Source organism: Camellia sinensis, chromosome 6 (genome assembly GCF_055761805.1).
Source record: "Camellia sinensis isolate YWXY chromosome 6, ASM5576180v1, whole genome shotgun sequence".
Lineage (NCBI taxonomy): Eukaryota > Viridiplantae > Streptophyta > Magnoliopsida > Ericales > Theaceae > Camellia > Camellia sinensis.
The window spans coordinates 54,279,587-54,288,324 of record NC_138966.1 but is presented as its reverse complement, the minus strand read 5'-3'; positions in this window follow the sequence as shown (position 1 = coordinate 54,288,324).

The following is an 8,738-nucleotide window of genomic DNA, read 5'->3' as shown; positions in this document are numbered from 1 at the left end:
TTGGTATGGAAACCCTGTATTTACATATCTGCCACTGTGTAGGAGAATCCGTATTGGTATTCGGGTGTTCGACCCGTAATGCGCAAGAATTGGTATGGAAACCCCGTATTTACATATCTGCCACTGTGCAGGAGAATCCGTATAGGTGTTCTGGTGTTCGAACCGTAATGCGCAAGAATTGGTATGGAAACCCCGTATTTACATATCTGCCACTGTGCAGGAGAATCCGTATAGGTGTTCGAGTGTTCGAACCGTAATCCGGAAGAAATGGTATGTAAACCCTGTATTTACATATCTGCCACTGTGCAGGAGAATCCGTATAGGTATTCGGGTGTTCGAACCGTAATGCGCAAGAATTGGTATGGAAACCCCGTATTTACATATCTGCCACTGTGCAGGAGAATCCGTATAGGTGTTCGGGTGTTCGAACCGTAATGCGCAAGAAATGGTATGGAAACCCCGTATTTACATATCTGCCACTGTTCAGGAGAATCCGTATAGGTGTTTGAGTGTTCGAACCATAATGCGCAAGAAATGGTATGTAAACCCCGTATTTACATATCTGTCACTGTGCAGGAGAATCCGTATAGGTGTTCGAGTGTTCGAACCGTAATGCGCAAGAAATGGTATGTAAACCCCGTATTTACATATCTGCCACTGTGCAGGAGAATCCGTATAGGTGTTCGGGTGTTTGAACCGTAATGCGCAAGAATTGGTATGGAAACCCCGTATTTACATATCTGCCACTGTGCAGGAGAATCCGTATAGGTGTTCGAGTGTTCGAACCGTAATGCGCAAGAAATGGAATGTAAACCCCGTATTTACATATCTGCCACTTTGCAGGAGAATCCGTATAGGTGTTCGGGTGTTCGAACCGTAATGCGCAAGAAATGGTATGTAAACCCCGTATTTACATATCTGCCACTGTGCAGGATAATCCGTATTGGTGTTCGAGTGTTCGAACCGTAATGCGCAAGAATGGGTATGGAAACCCCGTATTTACATATCTGCCACTGTGCAGGAGAATCCGTATAAGTGTTCGAGTGTTCGAACCGTAATGCGCAAGAAATGGTATGTAAACCCCGTATTTACATATCTGCCACTGTGCAGGAGAATACATATACGTGTTCGAGTGTTCGAACCGTAATGCGCAAGAAATGGTATGTAAACCCCGTATTTACATATCTGCCACTGTGCAGGAGAATACATATACGTGTTCGAGTGTTCGAACCGTAATGCGCAAGAAATGGTATGTAAACCCCGTATTTACATATCTGCCACTGTGCAGGAGAATCCGTATAGGTGTTCGGGTGTTCGAACCGTAATGCGCAAGAATTGGTATGGAAACCCTGTATTTACATATCTGCCACTGTGTAGGAGAATCCGTATTGGTATTCGGGTGTTCGACCCGTAATGCGCAAGAATTGGTATGGAAACCCCGTATTTACATATCTGCCACTGTGCAGGAGAATCCGTATAGGTGTTCGAGTGTTCGAACCGTAATGCGCAAGAATTGGTATGGAAACCCCGTATTTACATATCTGCCACTGTGCAGGATAATCCGTATAGGTGTTCGAGTGTTCGAACCGTAATCCGCAACAAATGGTATGTAAACCCCGTATTTACATATCTGCCACTGTGCAGGAGAATCCGTATAGGTATTCGGGTGTTCGAACCGTAATGCGCAAGAATTGGTATGGAAACCCCGTATTTACATATCTGCCACTGTGCAGGAGAATCCGTATAGGTGTTCGGGTGTTCGAACCGTAATGCGCAAGAAATGGTATGGAAACCCCGTATTTACATATCTGCCACTGTGCAGGAGAATCCGTATAGGTGTTCGAGTGTTCGAACCATAATGCGCAAGAAATGGTATGTAAACCCCGTATTTACATATCTGCCACTGTGCAGGAGAATCCGTATAGGTGTTCGAGTGTTCGAACTGTAATGCGTAAGAAATGGTATGTAAACCCCGTATTTACATATCTGCCACTGTGCAGGAGAATCCGTATAGGTGTTCGGGTGTTCGAACCGTAATGCGCAAGAATTGGTATGGAAACCCCGTATTTACATATCTGCCACTGTGGAGGAGAATCCGTATAGGTGTTCGAGTGTTCGAACCGTAATGCGCAAGAAATGGTATGTAAACCCCGTATTTACATATCTGCCACTGTGCAGGAGAATCCGTATAGGTGTTCGGGTGTTCGAACCGTAATGCGCAAGAAATGGTATGTAAACCCCGTATTTACATATCTGCCACTGTGCAGGATAATCCGTATTGGTGTTCGAGTGTTCGAACCGTACTGCGCAAGAATGGGTATGGAAACCCCGTATTTACATATCTGCCACTGTGCAGGAGAATCCGTATAAGTGTTCGAGTGTTCGAACCGTAATGCGCAAGAAATGGTATGTAAACCCCGTATTTACATATCTGCCACTGTGCAGGAGAATACATATACGTGTTCGAGTGTTCGAACCGTAATGCGCAAGAAATGGTATGTAAACCCCGTATTTACATATCTGCCACTGTGCAGGAGAATACATATACGTGTTCGAGTGTTCGAACCGTAATGCGCAAGAAATGGTATGTAAACCCCGTATTTACATATCTGCCACTGTGCAGGAGAATCCGTATAGGTGTTCGGGTGTTCGAACCGTAATGCGCAAGAATTGGTATGGAAACCCTGTATTTACATATCTGCCACTGTGTAGGAGAATCCGTATTGGTATTCGGGTGTTCGAACCGTAATGCGCAAGAATTGGTATGGAAACCCCGTATTTACATATCTGCCACTGTGCAGGAGAATCCGTATAGGTGTTCTGGTGTTCGAACCGTAATGCGCAAGAATTGGTATGGAAACCCCGTATTTACATATCTGCCACTGTGCAGGATAATCCGTATAGGTGTTCGAGTGTTCGAATCGTAATGCGCAAGAAATGGTATGTAAACCCCGTATTTACATATCTGCCACTGTGCAGGAGAATACATATACGTGTTCGAGTCTTCGAACCGTAATGCGCAAGAAATGGTATGTAAACCCCGTATTTACATATCTGCCACTGTGCAGGAGAATCCGTATAGGTGTTCGGGTGTTCGAACCGTAATGCGCAAGAATTGGTATGGAAACCCTGTATTTACATATCTGCCACTGTGCAGGAGAATCCGTATAGGTGTTCGGGTGTTCGAACCGTAATGCGCAAGAAATGGTATGGAAACCCCGTATTTACATATCTGCCACTGTGCAGGAGAATCCGTATAGGTGTTCGAGTGTTCGAACCATAATGCGCAAGAAATGGTATGTAAACCCCGTATTTACATATCTGCCACTGTGCAGGAGAATCCGTATAGGTGTTCGAGTGTTCGAACCGTAATGCGCAAGAAATGGTATGTAAACCCCGTATTTACATATCGGCCACTTTGCAGGAGAATCCGTATAGGTGTTCGGGTGTTCGAACCGTAATGCGCAAGAAATGGTATGTAAACCCCGTATTTACATATCTGCCACTGTGCAGGATAATCCGTATTGGTGTTCGAGTGTTCGAACCGTAATGCGCAAGAATGGGTATGGAAACCCCGTATTTACATATCTGCCACTGTGCAGGAGAATCCGTATAAGTGTTCGAGTGTTCGAACCGTAATGCGCAAGAAATGGTATGTAAACCCCGTATTTACATATCTGCCACTGTGCAGGAGAATACATATACGTGTTCGAGTGTTCGAACCGTAATGCGCAAGAAATGGTATGTAAACCCCGTATTTACATATCTGCCACTGTGCAGGAGAATACATATACGTGTTCGAGTGTTCGAACCGTAATGCGCAAGAAATGGTATGTAAACCCCGTATTTACATATCTGCCACTGTGCAGGAGAATCCGTATAGGTGTTCGGGTGTTCGAACCGTAATGCGCAAGAATTGGTATGGAAACCCTGTACATATCTGCCACTGTATAGGAGAATCCGTATTGGTATTCGGGTGTTCGAACCGTAATGCGCAAGAATTGGTATGGAAAACCCGTATTTACATATCTGCCACTGTGCAGGAGAATCCGTATAGGTGTTCTGGTGTTCGAACCGTAATGCGCAAGAATTGGTATGGAAACCCCGTATTTACATATCTGCCACTGTGCAGGATAATCCGTATAGGTGTTCGAGTGTTCGAACCGTAATGCGCAAGAAATGGTATGTAAACCCCGTATTTACATATCTGCCACTGTGCAGGAGAATACATATACGTGTTCGAGTGTTCGAACCGTAATGCGCAAGAAATGGTATGTAAACCCCGTATTTACATATCTGCCACTGTGCAGGAGAATCCGTATAGGTGTTCGGGTGTTCGAACCGTAATGCGCAAGAATTGGTATGGAAACCCTGTACATATCTGCCACTGTATAGGAGAATCCGTATTGGTATTCGGGTGTTCGAACCGTAATGCGCAAGAATTGGTATGGAAAACCCGTATTTACATATCTGCCACTGTGCAGGAGAATCCGTATAGGTGTTCTGGTGTTCGAACCGTAATGCGCAAGAATTGGTATGGAAACCCCGTATTTACATATCTGCCACTGTGCAGGATAATCCGTATAGGTGTTCGAGTGTTCGAACCGTAATGCGCAAGAAATGGTATGTAAACCCCGTATTTACATATCTGTCACTGTGCTGGAGAATACATATACGTGTTCGAGTCTTCGAACCGTAATGCGCAAGAAATGGTATGTAAACCCCGTATTTACATATCTGCCACTGTGCAGGAGAATCCGTATAGGTGTTCGGGTGTTCGAACCGTAATGCGCAAGAATTGGTATGGAAACCCTGTCTTTACATATCGGCCACTGTGCAGGAGAATCCGTATAGGTGTTCGGGTGTTCGAACCGTAATGCGCAATAAATGGTATGGAAACCCCGTATTTACATATCTGCCACTGTGCAGGAGAATCCGTATAGGTGTTCGAGTGTTCGAACCATAATGCGCAAGAAATGGTATGTAAACCCCGTATTTACATATCTGCCACTGTGCAGGAGAATCCGTATAGGTGTTCGAGTGTTCGAACCGTAATGCGCAAGAAATGGTATGTAAACCCCGTATTTACATATCTGCCACTTTGCAGGAGAATCCGTATAGGTGTTCGGGTGTTCGAACCGTAATGCGCAAGAAATGGTATGTAAACCCCGTATTTACATATCTGCCACTGTGCAGGATAATCCGTATTGGTGTTCGAGTGTTCGAACCGTAATGCGCAAGAATGGGTATGGAAACCCCGTATTTACATATCTGCCACTGTGCAGGAGAATCCGTATAAGTGTTCGAGTGTTCGAACCGTAATGCGCAAGAAATGGTATGTAAACCCCGTATTTACATATCTGCCACTGTGCAGGAGAATACATATACGTGTTCGAGTGTTCGAACCGTAATGCGCAAGAAATGGTATGTAAACCCCGTATTTACATATCTGCCACTGTGCAGGAGAATACATATACGTGTTCGAGTGTTCGAACCGTAATGCGCAAGAAATGGTATGTAAACCTCGTATTTACATATCTGCCACTGTGCAGGAGAATACATATACGTGTTCGAGTGTTCGAACCGTAATGCGCAAGAATTGGTATGGAAACCTCGTATTTACATATCTGCCACTGTGCAGGATAATCCGTATAGGTGTTCGAGTGTTCGAACCGTAATGCGCAAGAAATGGTATGTAAACCCCGTATTTACATATCTGTCACTGTGCAGGAGAATACATATACGTGTTCGAGTCTTCGAACCGTAATGCGCAAGAAATGGTATGTAAACCCCGTATTTACATATCTGCCACTGTGCAGGAGAATCCGTATAGGTGTTCGGGTGTTCGAACCGTAATGCGCAAGAATTGGTATGGAAACCCTGTCTTTACATATCAGCCACTGTGCAGGAGAATCCGTATAGGTGTTCGGGTGTTCGAACCGTAATGCGCAAGAAATGGTATGGAAACCCCGTATTTACATATCTGCCACTGTGCAGGAGAATCCGTATAGGTGTTCGAGTGTTCGAACCATAATGCGCAAGAAATGGTATGTAAACCCCGTATTTACATATCTGCCACTGTGCAGGAGAATCCGTATAGGTGTTCGAGTGTTCGAACCGTAATGCGCAAGAAATGGTATGTAAACCCCGTATTTACATATCTGCCACTTTGCAGGAGAATCCGTATAGGTGTTCGGGTGTTCGAACCGTAATGCGCAAGAAATGGTATGTAAACCCCGTATTTACATATCTGCCACTGTGCAGGATAATCCGTATTGGTGTTCGAGTGTTCGAACCGTAATGCGCAAGAATGGGTATGGAAACCCCGTATTTACATATCTGCCACTGTGCAGGAGAATCCGTATAAGTGTTCGAGTGTTCGAACCGTAATGCGCAAGAAATGGTATGTAAACCCCGTATTTACATATCTGCCACTGTGCAGGAGAATACATATACGTGTTCGAGTGTTCGAACCGTAATGCGCAAGAAATGGTATGTAAACCCCGTATTTACATATCTGCCACTGTGCAGGAGAATACATATACGTGTTCGGGTGTTCGAACCGTAATGCGCAAGAATTGGTATGGAAACCCCGTATTTACATATCTGCCACTGTGCAGGAGAATCCGTATAGGTGTTCGAGTGTTCGAACCGTAATGCGCAAGAAATGGTATGTAAACCCCGTATTTACATATCTGCCACTGTGCAGGAGAATCCGTATAGGTGTTCGGGTGTTCGAACCGTAATGCGCAAGAAATGGTATGTAAACCCCGTATTTACATATCTGCCACTGTGCAGGATAATCCGTATTGGTGTTCGAGTGTTCGAACCGTAATGCGCAAGAATGGGTATGGAAACCCCGTATTTACATATCTGCCACTGTGCAGGAGAATCCGTATAAGTGTTCGAGTGTTCGAACCGTAATGCGCAAGAAATGGTATGTAAACCCCGTATTTACATATCTGCCACTGTGCAGGAGAATACATATACGTGTTCGAGTGTTCGAACCGTAATGCGCAAGAAATGGTATGTAAACCCCGTATTTACATATCTGCCACTGTGCAGGAGAATACATATACGTGTTCGAGTGTTCGAACCGTAATGCGCAAGAAATGGTATGTAAACCCCGTATTTACATATCTGCCACTGTGCAGGAGAATCCGTATAGGTGTTCGGGTGTTCGAACCGTAATGCGCAAGAATTGGTATGGAAACCCTGTATTTACATATCTGCCACTGTGTAGGAGAATCCGTATTGGTATTCGGGTGTTCGAACCGTAATGCGCAAGAATTGGTATGGAAACCCCGTATTTACATATCTGCCACTGTGCAGGAGAATCCGTATAGGTGTTCTGGTGTTCGAACCGTAATGCGCAAGAATTGGTATGGAAACCCCGTATTTACATATCTGCCACTGTGCAGGATAATCCGTATAGGTGTTCGAGTGTTCGAACCGTAATGCGCAAGAAATGGTATGTAAACCCCGTATTTACATATCTGCCACTGTGCAGGAGAATACTTATACGTGTTCGAGTCTTCGAACCGTAATGCGCAAGAAATGGTATGTAAACCCCGTATTTACATATCTGCCACTGTGCAGGAGAATCCGTATAGGTGTTCGGGTGTTCGAACCGTAATGCGCAAGAATTGGTATGGAAACCCTGTATTTACATATCTGCCACTGTGCAGGAGAATCCGTATAGGTGTTCGGGTGTTCGAACCGTAATGCGCAAGAAATGGTATGGAAACCCCGTATTTACATATCTGCCACTGTGCAGGAGAATCCGTATAGGTGTTCGAGTGTTCGAACCATAATGCGCAAGAAATGGTATGTAAACCCCGTATTTACATATCTGCCACTGTGCAGGAGAATCCGTATAGGTGTTCGAGTGTTCGAACCGTAATGCGCAAGAAATGGTATGTAAACCCCGTATTTACATATCGGCCACTTTGCAGGAGAATCCGTATAGGTGTTCGGGTGTTCGAACCGTAATGCGCAAGAAATGGTATGTAAACCCCGTATTTACATATCTGCCACTATGCAGGATAATCCGTATTGGTGTTCGAGTGTTCGAACCGTAATGCGCAAGAATGGGTATGGAAACCCCGTATTTACATATCTGCCACTGTGCAGGAGAATCCGTATAAGTGTTCGAGTGTTCGAACCGTAATGCGCAAGAAATGGTATGTAAACCCCGTATTTACATATCTGCCACTGTGCAGGAGAATACATATACGTGTTCGAGTGTTCGAACCGTAATGCGCAAGAAATGGTATGTAAACCCCGTATTTACATATCTGCCACTGTGCAGGAGAATACATATACGTGTTCGAGTGTTCGAACCGTAATGCGCAAGAAATGGTATGTAAACCCCGTATTTACATATCTGCCACTGTGCAGGAGAATCCGTATAGGTGTTCGGGTGTTCGAACCGTAATGCGCAAGAATTGGTATGGAAACCCTGTACATATCTGCCACTGTATAGGAGAATCCGTATTGGTATTCGGGTGTTCGAACCGTAATGCGCAAGAATTGGTATGGAAAACCCGTATTTACATATCTGCCACTGTGCAGGAGAATCCGTATAGGTGTTCTGGTGTTCGAACCGTAATGCGCAAGAATTGGTATGGAAACCCCGTATTTACATATCTGCCACTGTGCAGGATAATCCGTATAGGTGTTCGAGTGTTCGAACCGTAATGCGCAAGAAATGGTATGTAAACCCCGTATTTACATAT